Source organism: Oncorhynchus gorbuscha, linkage group LG25 (assembly GCF_021184085.1).
Source record: "Oncorhynchus gorbuscha isolate QuinsamMale2020 ecotype Even-year linkage group LG25, OgorEven_v1.0, whole genome shotgun sequence".
Taxonomy (NCBI): domain Eukaryota; kingdom Metazoa; phylum Chordata; class Actinopteri; order Salmoniformes; family Salmonidae; genus Oncorhynchus; species Oncorhynchus gorbuscha.
Genome location: NC_060197.1, coordinates 36,669,335 through 36,681,230, shown reverse-complemented (window position 1 = coordinate 36,681,230; position 11,896 = coordinate 36,669,335). Strand labels below are relative to the sequence as shown.

Genomic DNA, 11,896 nt, shown 5'->3' with positions numbered 1-11,896 from the left:
GTGAACTCTCTTTTGCTCCAGAAATGTTGTGCATTTAATTTATGAAATTCAGTCTGTTATAAATAAATAAATAAAAAAAAACACATTGTTAAAGTAATCTACATAGTGGTATGGTACTGTAAATTAGAACATCATTTATTCGTTTTTGTTTAAAGAGATACAACTCAGGCATACCATTTATATGTCACTGTGGGCAGTTTAAAGCATCCCTTTAAATCTGGGGGATAAACAGGATGATCAACTCCACTCTGTGCAGTACTATGGAAATATACCAATTCCCAGCCTATGCCTCAGGATCCGTATCACCCCCCTGAATCATGGTATATTTCCACAGAACTGCACAAAGCATCCTTGATGATCCCTTACATAACAAGAAAATATAGCATAAATTCCAAGTAATTATGCACTGTGAACACCAGGGGCGGTCGGTGTGCCGTTTAAGATGAAGGAGGAGGATTTTTTTTATGAGGATTGGGTTTATTTATATTACAGCACGTTAGATGACTGTCATTCATATTCCATTTACCCAGTTCAACATAACATCGATAGGTTTAGGCTACGACCAGTGGTGGAAAAAGTACCCAATTCATACTTGAGTAAAAGTAAAGATACCTTAATAGAAAATGACTCAAGTAAAAGTGAAAGTCACCCAGTAAAATACTACTTGAGTAAAACTCTAGAAGTATTCGGTTTTAAATGTACTTAAGTATCAAAAGCACATGTTATTGCTAAAATATATTTAAGTGTTAAAAGTAAAAGTATAAATCCTTTTCAAATTCATTTTTTTAAGCAAACCAGATGGCACAAATTTAATACAAAAATATTTAAAAAATAACACATAGCCAGGGGCACATTCCAACACTCAGACGTGATTTAGAATCAAAACATGTGTTTAATGAGTCCGCCTGATCAGGGGCAGTAGGGATGACCAGGGATGTTCTCTTGATAAGTGTGTGAATTAGACAATTGTCCTGTCCTGCTAAGCATTCGAAATGTAACGATTACTTTTGGGTGTCAGGGAAAATGTATGGAGTAAAAAGTACTTTTAGAATGAAGGAATGAAGTGAAGTAAAAGTAAAAGTAGTCCAAAATATAAATAGCATAGTACAGATACCCCCAAAAGCTCCTTAAGTAGTACTTTCAAGTATTTTCACTTAGTACTTTACACCACTGGTTACTATATGATCTCAAATTTTCCCTATACCCATCATGAGGTTTCTACAACCTAGCCTATGAATGAAAGTTTACAATGTACGTGTACACAGGTCAAAAGAAAGATTTGAGGTGAGTTTTGAGAGTTTCTATCGGACAAATTATGTTATGTTTATTCCCGTTTCATTCCGTTTGCTTCAGTTTAAGAAACGTTTTTCAACATAATTGTCGGAATGAATACATCCCTGATCACACGCAAATGGTTCACTTTCATAGCCAAATACAAACAGCTTGTTTTATTCCTTCTCTCATCTAAGTGCTCTCCTCCTCTCACATTTTCACTTAGCTTGTGGAATTCAATGCACAACACATCAGCTGTCTGTGATGAGGCAAAAGAAAAATTCAAGCCAAACATTCAAATCATAACCGCTACACACAGCTTACATTGTTATCACCATATTAGCTAAATTAATGTCGTAGTCAACTTAGCTAATAGAACTAACACGTTAGTAAACCCTCTACAATCTTGCAGCACAGTGTAAGCAGTTTAGCAGTTACAGCAGGCCCCGGTGGCAATAAAATAGTCAAACCAAAAGCTTATCTTGACTTGGAAGAGTTTCAGTTTTGGATAGTCATAGCCAGCTGACTAACATAGCATCTCTTTATTTGGCCTGGGTGTTTGAGTAGGTAGGGTAAACTAGCTAGCTGCATTTGCTAGCTAAGAAAGTGAAAGGAAATGACAAAATATATCTATTTATCTCTCTCACTCTTGCTCCATTTTTGAATAAATAAATAAATTCAAACCTGTTTAGCTATTGTCTTTCTCTCTCTTTGAGTCAGCTACTCACCACATGTTATGAAGAGCACTGCTAGCTAGCTGTAACTTATGCTTTCAGTATTGGATTCATTCTCTGATCCTTTGATTGGGTGGACAACATGTCAGTTCATGTTGCAAGAGCTCTGTCAGGTTGGAGGATGTTTATTATTACTGTGTAAGTCTTTGGAAGTGGGTGAGAATCATGAGCCTCAAAAGTTTGTATTGAAGTCAATGTACCCAGAGGAGGACAGAACAGGGGCGGAGCCAGAGGGGTGTCCGGACACCCCCGACATCTGATTGGCCATCCCGGGTGCCACCCCAAAATTTCATTCGCTACTGGCAGTTTGATGCTGATTGAAAGAAGCATTTCTTTTGACCTTCGGCGGCGCATTTTTCAAATTGAGGAAGAGAGAATAGGTTGTGAGATACAGAAGAATAAGAACATACAGAAGAAGAGAGCATATTTCCACAGCTCCACAAGCTCTTTTCACGATTGGCAAAAGCATCATATTTGAAGTAAGTTTTAAGGTTTAGCATCAGGTTTAGGTTTCCTGAACAACTTTGACGAAAGTTGAGTCACTGTGTAAGTTAATGTTAGACCTTTGGATCCATTAACAGACATCTTAATCAGATAAGAGAGATCGGTTCCCAATTTAACATAACATTATGTTTACATCTGTGCTAGTAATACACTCATATACAGTTCAGTGTTGTAAGTTACAGTATACGAACGTTTAGTTAATGTGGGGTAACTAGTAGGCTACATCTGTCAATAGGCTACAGCTGTCAGTGTTCAGCAAGTTAACATTCAGCAATTTGAAATCCATTAATTCGGTTAGATTTCCGTACTTGAACTCAAAACAAACAATTGTTATTATCAATCTGTTAACGTTACTCAAAAGATTACCACATTTTGCAGATAGCCTGTTTGTTATCGTAAAGGTGTAAGAAATTATAGCTAGATAAATGACTTACTGCAGAGTAGGGCTAGACATGATCTAACTAGTAACTAAGGCTGGTAGTTGATTTTAAGGTACAGTTATGACAATGGGGATTTGTAATTAAGATTGAGATTGGACTAAAATGTGGGTAATTGGATGCTGAGATGTAACCATAGAAAGTCTTATATTTTTTTGCATAGGGTCAATTAAACATGAAAAGAATGGGCGAGATATCAGACTTCTGTTCCAAAAGGACCCAATGGTAGGCCAGGCCTATCCTTTAAACTACACATTTTAGATAGCAGCTGTTAGTATCTAATCTAGTGGATCCCTTAATTATACATTTCCATAGAGATATGACACATTATTTCATGTGTATTTCAGACATTTCAAGATCCAGAGAACAAATACAGCTGTATTTGAAAACATTTCCCAGAACTCTGCATGATACTAGGAAAAGGGCTTTCAACATCTCCTGGTATAAGGACAATTCCATGGCTTGAATATTCTGTAAGTTAAGATTCGACTTATGGTTTCACCTGTAGGCATTTTCTCTGCCCAATACACCTAAATCTGCCTTTACATCACAGTCAGGTTTTTGTAACTGGACAAAGGTGCTGTTTAAAGATTCTGGGTTTAAGCTCCATTCGAAGGCAGAGCATCATATCAATGCTATGTATGCTTGGAATCAGCATAAAAGGGCTATTGACAGCAACTCATCATTGTTAGATGTCATAAATGAGGACCGGAAAAATAAAGTGGAGGAAAACTGTACTTACACTAAAGAAATTGCAGATGTACTCCTATTAACTGCAACTCAAAATATAGCGCAGAGAGGTCATCGAGAGTCTCACAACAAGGGCCATTTTTTGACAAATAGCAAAGCATAGAGATATAGATATAGCATAGAGAAAATGATGAATACATGTGGCAATGCTAAGTACACAAGCCACTAAATCTAGAATGAAGTTCTTGAGGCCTTTGCTGAGATGGTACAAAGTGAAATAATAAGAGAAGTAAAAGAAAGTGAAGTTTTTAGTGTACTTGCAGATGAAACAAAAGATTTAAAGAAAGAATAACAAATGTCTTTAGTTGTGAGGTACTATTACAACGGGGCCATACACGAAAGTTTTATACACTTTCAGTCAGCCGAAATCTAGGATGCAGCAGGTCTCACAAAAATGATAATTGATTGCCTTGAAAAACATGGTCTGGACTACAGAAATAATCTTTTGGGGCAAGGCTATGACGATGCATCAGTCATGAGCGGAAACCATTTGTGTGTTTGCACGGATTAAAAACAGTGCAAGATGAACATTTTACGTGCAATGTAATGAGCATTACTTGAATTTGGTTCTTGTCGATGCTGTAAAATCTTTTTCTGCTCTCCTGCAGAAGCTTTACAACTATGTATCTGGCCCGTACGTTCAACTCAAGTTGCTTGCAGTTCAGAAAGAGCTGTGTCCACAGCAGTAGTCCAGAACTACAGAGACTTGCGGATGTAAGGTGGGCATGCAGGTACAGTTGAAGTCGGAAGTTTACATACACTTAGGTTGGAGTCATTAAAACCCGTTTTTCAACCACTCCACAAATGTATTAACAAACTATAGTTTTGGCAAGTCAGTTAGGACATCTCCTTTGTGCATGACACAAGTCATTTTTCCAACAATTGTTTACTGACAGATTATTTCACTTATAATGTACTGTATCACAATTCCAGTGGGTCAGAAGTTTACATACACTAAGTTTAACAGCTTCGAAAATTCCAGAAAATGATGTCATGGCTTTAGAAGCTTCTGATAGGCTAATTGACATCATTTGAGTCACGTGGAGGTGTACCTGTGGATGTATTTCAAGGCCTACCTTCAAACCCAGTGCCTCTTTGCTTGACATCATGGGAAAAATCAAAAGAAATCAGCCAAGACCTCAGAAAAAAAATTGGAGACCTCCACAAGTCAGGTTCATCTTTGGGAGCAATTTCCAAACATCTGAAGGTACCACTTTCATCTGTACAAACAATAGTATGCAAGTATAAACACCATGGGTCCACACAGCCGTCATACCGCTCAGGAGGTGACGCGTTCTCTCTCCTAGAGATGAACGCACTTTGGTGCGAAAAGTGCAAATCAATCCCAGAACAACAGCAAAGGACCTTGTGTACAAAGTATCTATATGCACAGTAAAACTAGTACTATATTGACAGCAAGGCCGCTCAGCATGGAAGAAGCCACTGCTCCAAAACCACCATAGAAAAGCCACACTACGGTTTGCAACTGCACATGGGGACAAAGATCGTACTTTTTGGAGAAATGTTATCTGGCCTGATGAAACAAAAAAAGAACTGTTTGGCCATAATGACCATCATTATGTTTGGAGGAAAAAGGGTGAGGCTTGCAAGTTGAAGAACACCATCCCAGCCGTGAAGCACGGGGGTGGCAGCATCATGTTGTGGGGGTGCTTTGCTGCAGGAGGGACTAGTGCACTTCACAAAATAGATGGAATCATGAGGCTGGAAAATTATGTGGATATTTTGAAGCCACATCTGAAGACATCAGTCAAGAAGTTAATGCTTGGTTGCAAATGGTTCTTCAAAAAATGGACAATGGACAATGGACAAGCATACTTCCAAAGTTGTGGCAAAATGGCATAAAACCAGTTATGCATTAGGGGGCGCTATTAACATTTTTGGATAAAAAACGTTCCCGTTTTAAACAAGATATTTTGTCACAAAAAGATGCTTGACTTTGCATATAATTGACAGCTTTGGAAAGAAAACACTCTGACGTTTCCAAATCTGCAAAGATATTATCTGTGAGTGCCACAGAACTGATGCTACAGGCGAAACCAAGATTAAATTTCAAACAGGAAATGCCCCAGATTTTGGAGGCGCTTTGTTCCAATGTCTCCTTATATGGCTGTGAATGCGCAAGGAATGGGCCTACACTTTCTGTCGTTTCCCCAAGGTGTCTGCAGCATTGTGACGTATTTGTAGGCATATCATTGGAAGATTGACCATAAGAGACTACATTTACCAGGTGTCCGCTCGGTGTCCTCCGTCGAAACTATTGCGTAATCTCCAGCTGCGTGCATTTTCCATTTGGAAGTGAGGAGAAACTAAACTGCCACGAGTGACTTATCATCGAATAGATATGTGAAAAACACCTTGAGGATTGATTCTAAACAACGTTTGCCATGTTTCTGTCGATATTATGGAGTTAATTTGGAAAATAATAAATAATATTTTTGGAAAAACTGAACATTTGCTATCTAACTGAGAGTCTCCTCATTGAAAACATCCGAAGTTCTTCAAAGGTAAATGATTTTATTTGAATGCTTTTCTTGTTTTTGTGAAAATGTTGCCTGTTGAATGCTAGGCTTAATACTATGCTAGCTATCAATACTCTTACACAAATGCTTGTTTTGCTATGGTTGAAAAGCATATTTTGAAAATCTGAGATGACAGTGTTGTTAACAAAAGGCTAAGCTTGAGAGCCAATATATTTATTTAATTTCATTTGAGATTTTCATGAATAGTTAACGTTGCGTTATGGTAATGAGCTTGAGGCTATAATTACACTCCCGGATACAGGTTTTTTCATAGCCAATCGTGATGAACAAAACGGAGCGATTTCTCCTACACAAATAATCTTTTTGGAAAAACTGAACCATTTGCTATCTAACTGAGAGTCTCCTCATTGAAAACATCCGAAGTTCTTCAAAGGTAAATTATTTTATTTGAATGCTTTTCTTGTTTTTGTGAAAATGTTGCCTGTTGAATGCTAGGCTTAATGCTATGCTAGCTATCGATACTCTTACACCAATGCTTGTTTTGCTATGGTTGAAAAGCATATTTTGAAAATCTGAGATGACAGTGTTGTTAACAAAAGGCTAAGCTTGAGAGCCAATATATTTATTTAATTTCATTTACCATTTAAAGGCAATGCTACACTCAATTAGTATTTGGTATGTAAACTTCTGACCCACTGGGAATGTGATAACAGAAATAAAAGATGAAGTAAATCATTATCTCCACTATTATTCTGACATTTCACATTCTTAATATAAAGTGGTGATCATAACTGACCTAAGACAGGGAATTTTTACTCGTTTTAAATGCCAGGAATTGTGAAAAACTGAGTTTAAATGTATTCGGCATGCCATAATCTAAGGGACAGGCTTCCAGTGCCACAGGATATCACACTTGAAAATAATGGCGAAAGATCAGTGGAAGTAAGGGGCCTTCTTTCTCAGATATATTTATATGTTAAAGGGCTTTCGGTTACCTTTTGTAAAGTGCTTGGTGATGCCAAATGTCTTTCTGACACGCTCCAATCAAGCTCTCTTGACCTAGCAAGGGCTGTGGATCTAGTAGGTGCCCTTACAGACACACTACAGGACTACAGAAGTGAGGGTTACTTTGGAGAACTATCGAAAGACGTTGAAGAGATTGTAGAGCACTGCAAAATAAGTGTACAAACGGTGTGTAATAGACAGCCTAAAACAAGCTTAAGATTTCACGACTCATTGATGATGGGCACTGTAGGACAGTAAAGTTGTGACCAAAGTGATGGTGAGAGCTTCCAAAAAGCTATCTTTTATCAGGTGCTTGACAGTCTCACAGCTGAGCTGCAGAGGCGTTTTTCAAAGAACAATTGCGAGACAATGGAAGGGGTCCAGTCTTTCAACCCAAAGAGTACAACATTCTCGAATGAGGAGCCTCTGTTGGCCTTTGCTCAGACCTTTGAGTCAGATTCACGAAAACAGAGTGACCCAAGTCTCTCCAGTATGTGTGTGTGTGTGTGTGTGTGTGTGTGTGTGTGTGTGTGTGTGTGTGTGTGTGTGTGTGTGTGTGTGTGTGTGTGTGTGTGTGTGTGTGTGTGTGTGTGTGTGTGTGTGTGTGTGTGTGTGTGTGTGTGTGTGTGTGTGTGTGTGTGTGTGTGTGTGTGTGTGTGTGTGTGTGTGTGTGTGTGTGTGTGTGTGAGAAATTGAGCTGCAGTTCCGATTTAGAGACACTGACTATTCATAGTATGTTAAAGAATTCTATTGAAGTAACCCGTTTGGACCACACTATCTGCCACATTGAAGAACTCTGGGTTCAGTGAATTATCACTTCTACCTCTAATCAGCAATCATAGGATTCATTCATGCTCCTTAGATGCCAGGTTAGGGTTGCACACACATTTTCTGTCATGGTCTATGGACACCCTTAAGTAGCCTTGGCAACTCCCTGGCCACCCCATGTATAAAACTCTAGTTCCGCCACTGGGACAGAAGCTAGCTGTCCTCTGACTACACCATGGTGCTACCCTACAGAGTGCTGTTGAGGCTACTGTAGACCTTAAATGCAAAACTGCATTTTAATCAATTATTTGGTGACGTGAATATATTTTGTATCGTTTTATCTAAAAAGGATAACCTTTTTAATGTTTCACTGTGTATTTATGAAATTCACTGAGGATGGTCCTCCCCTTCCTCCTCTGAGGAGCCTCCACTGGTGGACACAGTAGACACAGAAGCACTGCAGGCAGACCGACTTTTACTGTCGGCCTACACTGGCATTGATGGGCTGTTCCTGTCCGTCTGACTGAACTGATGCTCAAGACAAACTGAACAGTGTGCACTGTTCAAACTGCAATCTCAAGGGCATGTTGTCAGCCAAGGCCTTCCTTTCCTCTCTGACTAAGAGAGAGGGAGTTATGGGAAGGTCACATGCCTCTTAGTGGGTCTGAGGACGATACTGTATGGGACCTGCCCTCCCCCAGCAACCCATGTGAGGTGGGGTCCTGGTTCACCAATTACTTAGGAAGGCTGAGAAAGTTGCGTGGAGCTGCCCTATACTGCCATGTTATATTAGCATCAGGCTGCTTAGGCCGGTAGAGGCTATTGCAAAGTAATGCTTCGGTGCAGTTCAGTGAATCTGCTGCTTTTATTCCCAAAGCAGTTGTCTCTCCCCAAGCCATGTCTACATTAGGATTAATTATAAACATAACTGTCTAGATAGTTAGAGCTTTCAGGAAAACTATGATGTATTTCACTATTGGTATTTAGATTCAATGCGAGGATCAAATCAAATCAAATGTATTTATATATCAGCTGATGTAAAAAGGGCTCTCAAAGTGCTGTACAGAAACCCAGCCTAAAACCCCAAACAGCAAGCAATGCAGGTGTAGAAGCACGGTGGCTAGGAAAAACTCCCTAGAAAGGCCAAAACCTAAGAAGAAACCTAGAGTGGAACCAGGCTGAGAGGTGGCCAGTCCCAGGATCACATTGATAAATAGAGTACTGTCTACCTACTAGGGATGTAAAAAACAAAATAAGACATCATTTATGGTACAATCAGGTCATGTTTATAATAAGTTGTGACTTCATTTTTTTCAAATTTTGGTGTGCAGAGGCTATGCCCTAACACTTTCTTGTTTATAAGAATGTGATGAACTCAGTTGCCCCCAACAGTAAAAACAAACAAACAGTCTCCATATATACTTCCATACATTTTTTCAACTGGTACCTGGGGGACGTTCAGACGAGTCTTGTGAGACCTTTAGCAAAACATGTACGTGTCCTTGAGAGTCTGCTCTTTCCATAAGGGGGTCGTATTAGTTTGTAAGCCAACCTGTTTGGACACTACAGACGATTTTGTGAGAATACCCATGTCTCCTGGTCTGACAAACACCGCTGTAGCTCTGTCACCTTTCACCGAAGATGCGGTAGTGTGACATCGGCAGATGCACTGGATTGAGAAGTATCCAATGCATCGACCTTAGGGGTTAAGGCCCAGTGCAGTCAAAAACGTGATTTTATATACATTTCAACACTATGAGGTTGGAATACTACTGTCAAATTGTGAAAATTATTACAATGCCCTTTTAGTGTAAGGGCTGTTTGAAAAGACCGCCCGCATTTTCAGCCTGTTTTGGTCGGATGGAGTTTTGTAGCGTCCAAACGGGTTGGCTTACAAACTAATATGGAAAGAAGAGACCAATAACAAAGAGAGTTCCAAACCTCTCTGCCAATAACAGCTAGATTTGAGTTTTCCCCTCCCCACTTGCATGGCTCTTTGTTAAGAAGCAATTTGTTTCTTTTTGAACATTTTAAGTTATAATAATCACAGTAAGATACGTAATTGGTACCCAGAAATGATTAGATATTGAGATAAAAACAGCTGCATTGGACATTTAAATCTGTGGTGGGGATGTGCCTTTAATTTCCAGTCCACCATTTCACTCAACACCCCATCCTATTCACATTCAGAGGCACCACCAGTCTGGGTTTGGTGGAAAGTGGAGCTCCGAGTCACTCCTCTCAAACTCTCCCTGCGGACTCATTGTACTTCACGCGGTACCGCTAAAGCCCTGCGATTGTGGCGAGATTCACTTTTTATGAGCTTCACAAGGGCGATTCACTGTGCTCAGCCAAACTAATATAATTGCAAAAACAGCATTTGATTTCCTAATAATGGCTCAGTGTCACGTCCAATTCAGTCTGCTTGTTCAGCGGCAGCAATTACTGAATCGTACATGTGCAGACAACTCCTCCAGCGGGCGATAATAAGCCACTTTCTTTGTTAAAGACCTTGAACAAACTTGGGCAAAACACGTGAAGCAGAGATAATGCGCCAAGTCGAGCGTGAGCTCATACAAAACCAGCAGATCATTTGTTGTGGAAAACTCCTCAACTATAACAAAAGCTGGTCCAACTGGGTTAAGGTGATTCCACTTTAATAGTGTTGGGATCCCTGACCACAATGGAAATATAACAAGAGGAAATGCCGCTGCTCGTTTGTGAAAGTCACTTCCTTGAGAAACTAAAGAGGGCGCCTACAGCTTGATTGACCACCAGTGGTTTATGAACCGGGGTGGTTTATGGAGGGTGGGTTTCTATTGGTTTATTTGGTGTTCCCTCCAGAAGCGTGACGGCCGGAGGTCACTGTGCAGAAAGGCCTGTCCATACGTGACCCTGAGACTAATTCGACCCCCTTTTGAATGATCACTGAGATCCATCCACCATGTTTGTTGACATACGGGTCTTTATTCCGTTTGTTTTGATTTGTCTTTGAAACGCTCTGCTACTTCTTCCTTGTTCCTGATCAAAGACAAAGGCGAGGCCCTCCAACAAGTGGGCCCTCATTTTTTCCCCCAAGGCCGAACCTGACCTCATAGTACCCCCCTCGTCTTGGCAGAGGAGCCTCTTAAAAAGTGTGAAAGTGTGAAACATTAACACTGACAATGACATGTTAACCCCGTTCAGGTTTACCTACTTATTTCAATTGGTAACACACTCAAACCCTCTGAAAGGAGAGGTATCATTTGAATGAATGATTCATTTAGCCATATTATACTCTGTTTATACACAGCAGGCCTATGGGTTAGGTGGATTCAGAATACACTTTTTACAATTTCATACCTTTCTGAATTTAACGTGAAATACATTTTCAAGACAAGTGCCCATTGTCTGCCCAAGCCGCAAAAAACTACAGAGAACCTTAGCGGTAGAATTTGGTTTCAAAAAAGTTTTTCACAGGAAATAGAATACGGCTGGAATGTGTGAGGAGTTACATGCAGTAAAGTATTTGACTGATGACAAACACACAGCATCAAACTACCTCTCTGTAACGTAGACATTCTATTATTCTCATGTGATACCCCCCCCCTTGAGACGGATACTATAAAACCCAGAGGAAAATTACTACAGTCTTCCTCCATCTGACAATAGCTGTATGCCGTACGATACGTCCAGCCTTTTACCAAACACCTGAGAGGGCACTCAGTTCACAGAACCCAGACGGCAGCAAGGCGGAGCAGTCTATCCCAACAGAAGGTCTGAGGGACCTTAGGCACGACCACTTCAGATCAGTTTGCAACAAGAGAAACCTAACACTGACTTGAGTCTATAATACTTCGCTGTTGTAGAGTAGTGTATAGCTAGCTTTATTGAGGCTAACTGGAAGAACGTATTTATTCCTTATAAAATACTAAATTAATGGTTC

General features: G+C 39.9%; 1 long non-coding RNA gene across 1 annotated transcript; it reads left to right on the top strand.

Moving 5' to 3' along the window:
- The first annotated feature begins 2,372 nt into the window (after positions 1 to 2,372).
- On the top strand, positions 2,373 to 4,428 carry LOC124014230. Its single transcript, XR_006834986.1, has 3 exons — positions 2,373 to 2,485; positions 3,295 to 3,420; positions 4,306 to 4,428. It is a non-coding gene; the product is annotated as an uncharacterized LOC124014230 (long non-coding RNA).
- The last annotated feature ends 7,468 nt before the right edge of the window (positions 4,429 to 11,896 follow it).